Raw genomic sequence first — 12,123 nt, forward strand, 5'->3', positions numbered from 1 at the left:
AGATGGGTCAGGCGCCTAATTAGTATATCAGACAACAGCCATCTATCGATCCTGGAATGAGAGTCATGGACCGAGGAATAGTAGGTATACGTGCGGGAGTCAGGATACACTAATCGCCAGGCGTCAACCACTGCCAGCCGGGGGAGGGTTGTGAGGATTGTGTAGGCTGCCCTTGAAAGCTGGCGAGGTCTGGAGCCCGATCTATCTAAGGTGACATCCAGAATCGTGTTGAAGTCACCGGCCCATATAATCGGGATCTGAGGGTAACTCTCAAGGATCGAGGCTAGGTGAAGGTAGAATTCAGGGTCGTCAATATTAGGGCCGTATATATTAAGGATGGCTACATCCTGATTCTGCAATTTACCAACAATGAGTATATATCTTCCGAGGGGGTCAACGTGATTGGGAGCAGCTGAACTTCAGGTTTTTGTGAATTAAAATGAGGGTACCTCTGCTCTGGGTAGAATAAGTTGTGTAATACCTCTGGGATCCCCACTGCTTGGCAAACCTCTCGCACTGTTTAGCACAGGCGTGCGTTTCTTGTAGACAAAGGATTTGTGTACCGTGGCGCTCAGCGTAAAGTTGTATTTGCCGCATTTTTTTGTAGTTGCCTAGACCCCTAGTATTCCAGCTCATAAAGGTTACGCAACTATCCGCCATTAATATGGTAGGGACACTCGGGTTTTGTTCTACGTATTAGGGTTGGTCCAGTCCGATGCGGCCTAGACCAACGTTCTACTCCATCTATACCTCTGTGTTGCGGTAGTGTGCCATGTGTGATTTCTCTGGTGGCCGTCAAGACTTTTTTAACATAACTTCCCCTCCCTCCGGTTCCCACCCACATCCCTCCCCAAACTTGAGGAATGAATCCCAAACCCCCCCACAACAATAACAAACTTCTCGGCATCAGCGCCTGGGGGGCTGTTAGCTGACCGAGCAGTGGCGCAGCGGACTGAAGAGGGTAAGGAGAGTGTGCATACAGCTGGAGTCTCTAGTGCATACAGTTTAGAGTCCATATGAGAAGCGTTCATGGTATTACCAAAAAAAAAGGGGGCTACCATAACATGTTAATGCATTACCATAAGCGCTAGACGTGACAGCTTATAATCATGAGCCTTCCCGGCCTTGGTATACCGGCAGGAAGCCTGCGTGCATTTAGAGTCTAAAGCCCCGATAGGGCGTCAATAACTGACAAACATAGTGAGATGAAACCGCCCCAAGGGGCCATAGTTGAGAGGATCAATACAACAATAACAACAGATAAACATTCGATGCCTTTATGCATAGCATCGAGCCATCATGAATAAGACTAAATACGGTCTATTGCCGACCCAGCCCAACTCAACAGGCAACATTCTGGACTGGTGGTGACATGGGATTAGCCAGGGAAGTGCTCATCCAGGATTTTAGAGGCTTCCTCTGGGATTGTGAAAAAAAAGGTTTTGTTGGAGTGTTCGATACGCAGTTTTGCAGGGAACAGCATGGAGTACTTGACTCCTAGATCTCGGGAGTCTTCTCTTCACAGCTACAAATGTTTGACGTTCCCATTGCACCGTTACCGAGTAATCTGGGTAGAGGTGGATTTTGGCCGCTCCAAGTGTAAGTTCACCTTTGATCCTGGCTGCCCGTAGGAGGGCATCACGGTCCCGGAAATTTAAGATCCTGGCTATAATGGGCCGAGGGGGGGCGCCTGGTCTAGGTTTCGCGGTTAAGGCTCGGTGTGCTCTCTCGATAGCGAACTGTGGGGAAAGTTTACGGGAATCCAGGAGTGTCATGAGAATCCGTTCCATGTAATCCTCCATCGGTTCTGTAATATTGTCCTCTGGTATTACAACAATACGCAGATTATTACGTCTCGAACGGGATTCGAGGTCATCATTCTTCTTCTCAACTGCCGACACACGGTCGGTGAGCATGGAGACCTCAGCCCGTAGGGAGCCAAGTACATCTTCGGCAACCCCCAGTCGAGTTTCGACTTCCGCCACCCGCCCATCTGTCTTTTCGATATGAGCTTTTATGGAGGAGATGGACCCATTCATATCGTCTAGTTTAGTGTGCAGCGTAGTGAAGCCATCACGGATGTACTCCAGCATCTTCTGTGAGTCGTCTGAGGTCGATGGGGCCGAGATGGACAGGGGCTCCTCAGTATCATCGGGGGGCGGCTTGGACGGCGTTTTAGCAAACATGTTCAATGAACTTTGCTTTTTCCCTGTACCGGCTCCCTTAGTCATGATGTAAGCCGGGACAGGGGCCTGGGGTCCTGGAGGAAAGTGGATGAGTAAAGTAGCGTAGTACTCGGTAGCAGCCTTGGATCAGGAGTGTTCGGGACGGTAGGTATGTGGCCAGTGGGTCAGTGTCCTGTTTGCGATAAGAATTACTCTCCAAAGTATATTTTTATCTCAGTATGCACATGCTGCAGTAGGTTGAGTTCACAGCCGTGGAGCGCACATGGGAGTTCGGCCACCGGTGTCGCCGCACCTCGGGACCGGCACTACACAAAGGCAGGCCTTAAAATTCGGGGCTGGGTTCTTCTCAACCCCGGAGCTCGCACGGTAAGTATGGAGTGCGGTGCTAACCCAGGCTCACAGGGCAGACCCGCCGGTGAGGCATCCGAGTCAATGTGGGCTGAGGCTGGTGGCTAGTTGGTAGGGGGGGAGAACTCTCAGCTCGGTGGAGGTAGTCTCTAGTAGGGGTGCCCCCAAGGCAGCGCCACCATCAGGGCCCGAGCGATCTGAAACAGGGTGGCGCCACAGAGTCCGGGACACAGGCCTCCCAGGGCACCGCAAGTGATGGGCCCAGCAATCCCCCGCAGTTTTCCTCAGCGGTGTCCAGAGCAAGGCAGCGGCCGCGGGAGCCCAGCAGACCAAAGGGGGGGGTCCGCCCACCGTCAGTCACCCGGCCTCCTTACCTTGCCAAGAGAGTGTGCAGGAACGCTCCGGGAGGGGAACACGGGCAGACGAGCGGGTCAGCAGCGCGGCTTTGTGCAGTCCAGCGCAAAGGGAGCCAAGAGTCCCGGGCACCGGCCGCAAGCGCGTAGCGGCGTAGGGCTATCCCAGTCCACCCGCTGGTCTGGCAGATTGGTTGCAAGGTCGCTCCGTGCGCCTCCAGGGCTTCGGCGCCCCTCCCCCACAGAGGCCGCACACGCTGGGGCGCCGAGTAGCAGCACGAATCAGCAGTCCTCGGAGCTCCGTCACGGGAAGAGCCGGGCGTCCGTGGCGTCGCGCCTCCCACAGCAATAGCAGGGCTCACAGAGGGTCTCCGGGTCCCAGAGTTAGGATGTCAGTGGACTGCAAGCTTATACCGCGGCCATAGCAGTGATAGTTGGCACAGCTGTATTTTAGCGGTTAAATCTGCAAAAATGTGCCCTTGTCGTCCGGAGCTTCACACTCAGGCGGCCATCTTGTTTTTGGCACAACAGCGCCCCCCCGCTATTCCCTTTCAAATAAAACACTGCCTTTTACACCCAGGTCCCACTCCACAAGAGGTACTGGAGCCACGCTGGCTTTCATTGCAAATGTTCCTTTAGACAGTATTTGCAAAGCAGCTACTTGGAGCTCTATACATACTTTCATTCAGCACTACTGCATTGACACCCATTTCAAGACAGATACACAAGTGGGACAAGCGGTTCTGAGACATTTATTCGCTCATGAACCTTCTCACGTCCCTCCTCCTTCTTTCACTGCTCGCTAATCTATGCAGAGCATGTGATCTAAGCATATTCCACAAGCCTCAGAAGGGATACATTACTCACCGTAATCTTATTTCTGATGCTTGTATCTTCTTAGATTCACATGCGACCCACCCTTCCTCCCCTCGGAGAGAAGGCACATGGATGCTTATGAGCTTGTCTAATAAGTATCTGCTTGGATATAGCTGTACTCACGCTACACCTCATGCTACCTCATGTCAGAAAAAATACAATCTGAGGGACCTCGACGCGTGAGGGATCATGGGTACAGTGGACGTCACACTAGGGATAGTATTACTGGCAGGCCCTGTCGACGTCCCTTTTCGAGTTTTGAAAACAACAACTGTAATACTCCGCAGCTTCCACTAGATGGCGGGCTATGCACAGCATGTGAATCTAAGCAGAGACAAGCATCAGAAATGCGATTACGGTGAGTAATGTATCATATATATATGTATATATATATGTGTGTATGTATATATATATATATATATATATATATTTAAATAACAACGCTTTGTACTTGGAAATACTTATTCAAAGAATGTCAAATATATGCACTCTATGTGGTACAACACAATTGTTAAATCCAGTAATAGATGCACTAATTATAGACAGTTTTAAATAGGCATGTGAATTCTTAAGTGAGGTGTATCGGCATAGAATAGGGAGGAAGACAGGTTGGTGTGAACAGTGGTAGATTGCTTTCTTTAGACTAGATATACAATGATGTGTGAAGATCCCCCTCTGCCCCCCACCTGGGTAGGAAAAGTTAGGGAACAACTTATCTTGACTTTTAAAGCCCAGTCTAATAATGTTCAGTAACCTCCTGCTTTCTTTAAAAGGTTCTACCACCCCAAAGTACCTGAGAGGCCATAGGAGAACAGGATCCAAGACAAATCTGGGACCCCTGGACGACTCCTCGTGCTCTTCCTCATCATAGTACATCGTTACAGTACATGTGGTACCTTGGCAGGCGAAGTGGCAGAGTTTCTCAGTTTCACTCGATGATTCCCACCGAGGATAGACCCCCAAACCCCATTGGAAGAAGGAGCCACTGGGATGCTGGATCCATGAGGAAAATGGAACCCAAGTCTTTCTTGAAGTGCAGCAGTTTTACCCTTCCTGGTGATCTCCTTTGGTCGGTCTTTTCTCTCTTTCTGTAGAAGTCCTTAAAGTAAACTTAAAGGCTTGGCAGATGAGAGTAAGACCCATGGGACCCTTTGATGACTTCTTGCGGCGACGGGTGCATAGGTCACTTTTGGTGTCGGGTTTCGGAATGTCATGGTTTTCCACCTCTCGGTTCTTCGGTGCCGCAGCATGGGCCACTGGATGGCTTCTGGCCTCCTGGACTCGACAACTGCAGTGGACCACGGACCTTCACAAAGTCTGGACCCTCAGGACGTCTATGTTAGCTTCTGGTTGCAGGAACCCCACTAACAAACCTTTCTCTGCGTTCACCGACTCTGGATTCTCTCCAGCGGGAAAATGTGGTCAGTTATGATGGCAAGGATGTCCCTTCAAATGTTCTTAGGCAGTTTGGAAATTTTTCAGCTCCGGGTGTCCACCAGCACTTTGCTAGGGTACCCCCACTTCTGGGCACTATAAAGCAACAAATTCCAGCAGTCACGAAACGCACCTCTGGATCCTGGGTGACCCCAATGGACTTCTTTGACTCAAGGTGTCTGGGCACTCCTCTTCAGGACTCACGAAGACCCCTTCTCCAGACGGCAGGCACACAGGACTGGCTTCCAGGGTACTTCTGATGAAGAGTAGCAGTTTGCACGATGGCCCCTCGTAGCTCGTGGAGAGGTCTCCTTTGCAGGTGATCTCTGGATCAGTTTTTGGAAGGACACGGCAGCTTTTGGATTGCACTAGGAAAATGCAGCAGCGGACTTCTCCTCCAGCTGGGCTTCAAGGAATAGCTTCCACTTGCTTTAGCTTCGACTTCAGCTTCTGAACAAATTGGTGAGTGAGAGGACCCCTGTTATACACGTTGGTTCCCATTCACTCAGGCTCAGTCAACCAAACCCACAGAATGGCATTTATGCAGGCAGGCTGCCAATAAGGCTTGCAGGTATTCAGGCCATTCACTCCACCCAGACACCCATAATAAAGAATGTGGATTGGGGTAAGTACCCGGCCTTTCAGCACAGTACACTGCATTCATGCCAGCTTCAGTCAGGGCTGTCTCAGTCATTGTGTCACACACAGAAACCGGACACCCATAACACAGAATGTGAGTTCACTTCAGACTCAATTCAGACAGGTCCCACACCTATGATGTACCCACAACACAGAGCCTTTGGAAAGGCTCCAGTCAGTCTGACAGGAGGCAGCCCCAGAGACATATATGGCATTACCGCCCATCATGCAGTCAGGAAAAAGGGACAGAGTCAGGGCTTCCCAGGACTTTGGGAAACTAGATAAAACGCAATAGAAACCAAGAGGCCACAGGGGCCATCTTGCCTTCCTGCAGGAATCCATTGATTTCTATGGCCGGCCTGGATGTCCCAGAATGCCACAAGCCCATACCCTGCTCTAGAGGCAACCCACAGGTTCCCAAAACACAAATAAGGGGTATCCCATGGGTGTTGTTCATCAAAAGGAAAACATGAAGATCTGCAATGCCAGAGGTCCAGGCTGGTCCCCAGTGGCAGAAAACATAGAGAAAACACACACAGAGAAATGGTAAGACTAGGACTAGGGGACTCTTTCTCTCCATTAGCCATTTCCAGCATCATAACCATCAAACAGATTACTGCTGCATCACAGAAAATATCTGTTAAGCTTGTACCAATTGTCCCAGTCATCCAACTCATCCTAGACGAAGATGTTTTACCCAGTGTTTCAACAGCTGACATGGGTGTCCAATTCGATCTGAATATGGTTAGCTAACTAAGGCCATCTGTTCTTTCTGTGTCTAAACCGAGGCAGGACGCCAAGATCTTAAATGCAGTCAAATGTCAAACTGATTCACTTTCTATCTTGGGTGAACTGCTCCCTCATCCAAGTTATCTATACCCATGCATTCTAACTTTAAGTCTTGCAATTTGGAGTCACATGCTACTTCTTTTTTTTTCAAGCAACATGACCACTCCTACAATTTCTTACTCTGCTCACTTGTGATTAGAATTTGTACTTGAATTTCCAAATAATATTATTTCAAACATTCTTGAACATGTTCATGAGATTCCTTGCTTAGGTTTGTTAACTTCAAAATATAGTGAATTGGTTTTTCATTGATCTAACAGAACAGATATTGTTATACTCCACATACCCTCCAAAATGTTATCTAAAATGGTATTAAATCAATCTGATTTGTCAAGACAAATGGGCTGCAATCTGTCCCCCATGGTTGCAATAGGATATCCAGTTTGAATCAAGTTCCCCAATCTCGAAAAGGGTGGCTTGTTGTGGGGGCATAGAGGATATTTTAAAGATACGATGCTTGATTGATTTTTGGCACTAAACGCTCAGGACCAATCATACACAGTCCATCTAACGCAGGTATTATCTAGGGCAACTGGTCATGGCTTGCACTAGCCTTATCTTATAAGAGAAATCGGCTGAGGGATAAAGGAACCGGCCTTTATGTAAAGGAAGAAGAGTCTTGCAAATTGACAATTCTGTCATGGAATTAGAGGGGTTTCAATAAACAATATAGTAGCGTAGAACTCAGTCAGTACCTCAAAGAACACACAATTCTGATCTTACAGGAACTATGGATTTTTTCTCCGGTGGTATTAGATGATTATCGCATCATTCAACAATTTGCGACACGTTATAATGGCGGCTGCCCATCCCGCGGTTTGATGGTTATCAAAACATCTGATTTGACAAACATGAGATCATCTTGGACTCGATATGTGGCATCCTTGCAATAAAAGTAACTGAAGGATGGTAGCTCTGTTAAATCTTTGCTAATAATTAATCTTTATCTGAACCCCTCGCTTACCACCATTGATTCCTTTTTAGTCTCGATCGGCCCTATATTGTAGCAATATGCTAAAAATCCTGAGAACCAAGTTATTTTAATTGCAGGGGACTTGAACTTTGACTGTAAAGTCGCATCAAGCGAGAATGTCACCCAGTTTCATGGGCTCCAAAATTCACAAACTAATAAATATAAAAATGGGAAAAAATTGTTAGATTTAATATTGGGAATGGGACCTTCAGATGATTCATGGGAATATATCAGGATATATACCTAGTAAAAATACCTGGAGTAATCAACATCTTGAGAGTCCTGTATCGAATACATTTTTACCTCCAAAACTGGCCGAATCTTTGTGAAAATTTTGCAGTTCATGATTCCTTTCTGTGTGACAATGACTTTCCTATTACTTGCCTGAATATAAAGAACAATAGCCATTGAAATTACCAACTAACTTAATGATATCCCCATCAGGGAACCAAATTGCTTAGAAGATCAGTAATGTTTGCTCCTATATTATGCCGATGGGCTTATCTTTTGAGGGTACAACTCTTATGAAAAAATGAATATTTTTACTCCTGATCATTTTCCAACTTTTATTCAGAATCCTTTTACTAAAAACAAAAATGTTCCATCTCTGAAATCGAAAACACATGCTTATGACCACGAGGTGCGACAAATTCATGAATTAGAATGTCGAGAATCGGAGAAAGTGGAACAGATTTGGCTTACTTGTCAGCACTATAAAATAGGTACCAAAGTAAGTGGCATCTGCTTTTACGAAAGGACTGGGAGCATATGCTTAATTGTGACAACTAAACACACTTGCAATTTTTGGATCATAGTTAAGTCTTTGAATACTTAACAGGCTGAACTTCAGTGCAGTCCTGTATCAGAGGAAAAGTGGGGTTCTTACTATTGAACGCTTTATAACTCATCAATATCTCCCCCCCCAATTCTCCCCAGTGATCATTCACCAATGTGGAACTTGATTTTGATCTGTCTAATGTAGAATTTCTGATTTAAAAACGCATCTAATTTGAAGGCCCCTGGACCTGATGGCTTAAGTAATCATGTCTTAAAAAGCAAACCAGATTAATGGGCTGCAATACCTTTATCTTCTGTTTAAATCCAACCCCAATTCCTGGAAGCGGTCTTTTTATACTAACTAAATATAAGAAAGGGGATCAAATGCACCCTGCATACTACCGCCCCATTGCGCTGCTTGACACAAAAAGTAAAATGTTCTCATTAATATTAGGCAAACTAGAGCTATGAGCAGCTTTTACGGGAGGCCCGAGTAAATTCCAATCTAGCTTCAGGAAAGGGGTCAGTACATCCTTAAATGTGTTCATTATAGAGTCAATTCAGCAAATGGCTTGGCGCAAACATTCCCCTCCCACATATGCAGCTTGTAATGACTTTTCTTTAGCTTTCGGCACAGTGAACAGAAATGTAATATGGCAAAAATTACTATTGCTGAGTATACTAATATATTTACATACGGACACATGCTTACAAGTAAGGCTGGACCTACAAGGCACCCTCTCTCAAGAGTTCCCAACATATAGAGGCCTTAGACAGGGATGTGTGTTAGCTCCCTGCCTTTTAAATGTATACGTCTCTGATATGGGAGATTACTTAGCTCTTCCTTCGATGCTCCCAAGATTAGTGAATTAAAAATTGAAAATCCACTGGCTAGCATATGTGGATATCATGATTTTACTAGTTCATACACAATTGGGTCTTCAGCGCCTTATCAAAATAAGATGTCTGGGTAGGTCCGCAATGCCTTACAGATACACCTGGAAAATCGGTACAATATCACTAGATCCTGTTACACAATTACATTTTTTTTTCTTGACCCCTAACCATGTTAAAGTCATTTTGCAAAGGCTACAGGTGAAATGTACTGCTTTTCTTTCTCGAATGACTTGGATTAATAAAGTGTATTGTAGATACGTAATTATCCCGCTCATTATTTATCATAAAACTAAAAAAGTACCATCACTTTTTTATGATCAGGAGTTTTGCTATTAATCATCGGAACCCTTCCTGTTATAACCTGAAAGTAAAATTTGGAAGAAATCTCTGGCCCTACCAAATTGTGTTCCGATCTCGATAATTAGATTCAAATTATGCTTAAACTCACTTATTTGATGGCTGAAACGGAAAAGGTTAAACTTTTTATAGACTCTTTCTCAGTCCTCATAATGCACTCTTTTGTGATTTTAATAATAATGTACTGGTAAAACTGCACTCTGGATTGCCGCCTCCACAACCAAGGCAACCCGTTCAACCCTTATAGCCTGTGGTACCACCTTCAGGGACCATCCCGGCAGATGGACAGCAAAAGACTTTGGGCCTCATTACACGTAGTGCGGTAAACCATGGTGCTATTAGCACCATGGTTCATGCCGGTAATTTACCGGTACCGCCTTGGAGGAAAGGGGAATTACCGCCCTATTCCAAGGTTGGGAAGGCGGTAATTCCGCCTTCCTCCATTGCCCTTGCCCATTCCCATTTTTGTCCCATAGGGCTCTATGGGAATGGGGAAGGCGCTAATTACGGTACCGCAAATTGCGGTACCGTAATTAGCACCCTGGTCCCTTTGCGGGTTGGTTTTTAACGCCTGCTAAAAAGCAGGCGTTAAAGTACCAACCCGCAAAGGGACCTCGTAGTAAGGCGGTAAGGGTTTACCGGTACCGGTGCCCTTACCGGTACCGGTAAACCCTTACCGCACTACGTGTAATGAGGCCCTTTCTCTCTGAAGATCTTGCCCCAGGTCTGGCTCCAGATCGAGATCACCTGTGCCATGTCCATCGCTTACAGGATCAAGGTCTTCATGAAGATCCATAAACCCCCAACACCGACAATCTAAATTCAAGCACTGGGATACCAAGACCAATCGGTCTCTCCTACCTCCAGTAGTGCCGACACCAATCGTGTCAGCCAGAATGGAATACCACGAGGAAGGGGAACTTACGGATACAGATAGTGATGATACTCAAGACACAATTTCTACAAAAACAGCGTGTCCGAGAGACAATTATTGGGATACAGGCACTCCAGTGGTCGAAGCTCTGGAGGAAGTACCTAGGACTTCTCCTCCAGATGACATAGGGGCTTTCCATGCCATGATCTCTAAAGCCTGCCAAGAATGTTGTCTTATCCCATCTGAAGACAAAAAATTGTGTTTTCTCTTCGATCATATGGGCAAGAGGAGAACGTCTGTGGTATCCATCCCAATCCTGGATCATGTATGGGATGAGGGATTACGTGCAATGAAACACCCTTTTACAGAACCTGTCATTTAGAGTAGGTTAGAAAAGAAATTCCAAGTTTCTGAAGTCGCAACCCACACCAGAACCAGTTGTTCTGGCTACGACGGGCAGTAAATCTCATTCCCAAATGCAAAAATGTGCTGTGCCATCTGAGAACAAAGGATGCAAGTCGGGCGCCTGCAGTAAAAAGGCAATAAAAATTGGGGCAACAATGGCAAAGTGGCCACCTCCCTGTTTTGTATCTGAGACATTAATACACAGGAGCCCGTAATAGGTGATGCGTACCCTTTTAATTCCATCTTATTACTGACCTCTCGATACATACCAGATCACCAAAACCTTATACATTCTATTGTGACATTCTACCATTCCTATGAGAATATGACAGCACTGTGACATACTACCATTCCTAGCTATGCGACTATGACAGCACTTATTAACAACACAACACTCCACTCCCTGGCCATTATAGCAAAGTACGACCGTGAAATGTGGCACAGGATTGCCCCCGTACTCGGAACACATACCCGAGGACAAAAGACAGGAGGCAATGTCCATCTTGAAAGTGGACAAAGAAGCATCAAATCACAGCATTAATATAGCGGCGGACCTGGCCAAGACAGGTTTCAAACCAATTGGTAACGGTGTGGTAATGAGACTTCAAGGTTGGCCTAGTTGCACGGATTTCAGGCCAATGTGCAACATAAAGTAATTGACATGACCTTCGAAGGGGATGATCTTTTTGGCTCTAAGATGGAGGATGCCCACAAGGCAATGAAAACAGATGCCGACACTGCTCTGTCACTCACGTCTTTGCAGGTAAGAAAGACCTTTAGGGGTGCCTCAGGAAGAGGTGGAAACTCCACCTGCGCAAGAGGTTATCAACATATACAAAGGGGGCATACTATTCCCAGGGTTACAGGAGGTCCTATCAAGGTTATCAGAGGGCCAAGGACTTCAGATAGCCGCAGAGGGACAAGCAAGCCCCAAGCTGCGAAAGAGGAAGACGGGGGAAGCAACTACCATGACTACAAGGAAAAACCAACACAGGTGGTTGGGAAATGTGTCCAACTATGTCCGGAGGGGTGTGGGTACATGGCCGCGTGAGTGGACGTGTTCTTGGACGGCTCCCGCAGATCCGACATTGATACTTGGATATGAACGTGCTTCACCTTTGCCACATGTGCCTGTCGCACACCTATGGATGCATG

General features: G+C 46.5%; 1 protein-coding gene across 1 annotated transcript in view; it reads left to right on the top strand.

Moving 5' to 3' along the window:
• Positions 1 to 12,123, top strand: part of NPHP1 (nephrocystin 1) — a 1,322,209-nt gene that overhangs the window by 1,274,520 nt on the left and 35,566 nt on the right. The gene's annotated exons all lie outside the window — the stretch shown is intronic.

The sequence above is a fragment of the Ambystoma mexicanum genome, chromosome 4p (assembly GCF_040938575.1).
Source record: "Ambystoma mexicanum isolate Mex_15411 chromosome 4p, UKY_AmexF1_1, whole genome shotgun sequence".
Lineage (NCBI taxonomy): Eukaryota > Metazoa > Chordata > Amphibia > Caudata > Ambystomatidae > Ambystoma > Ambystoma mexicanum.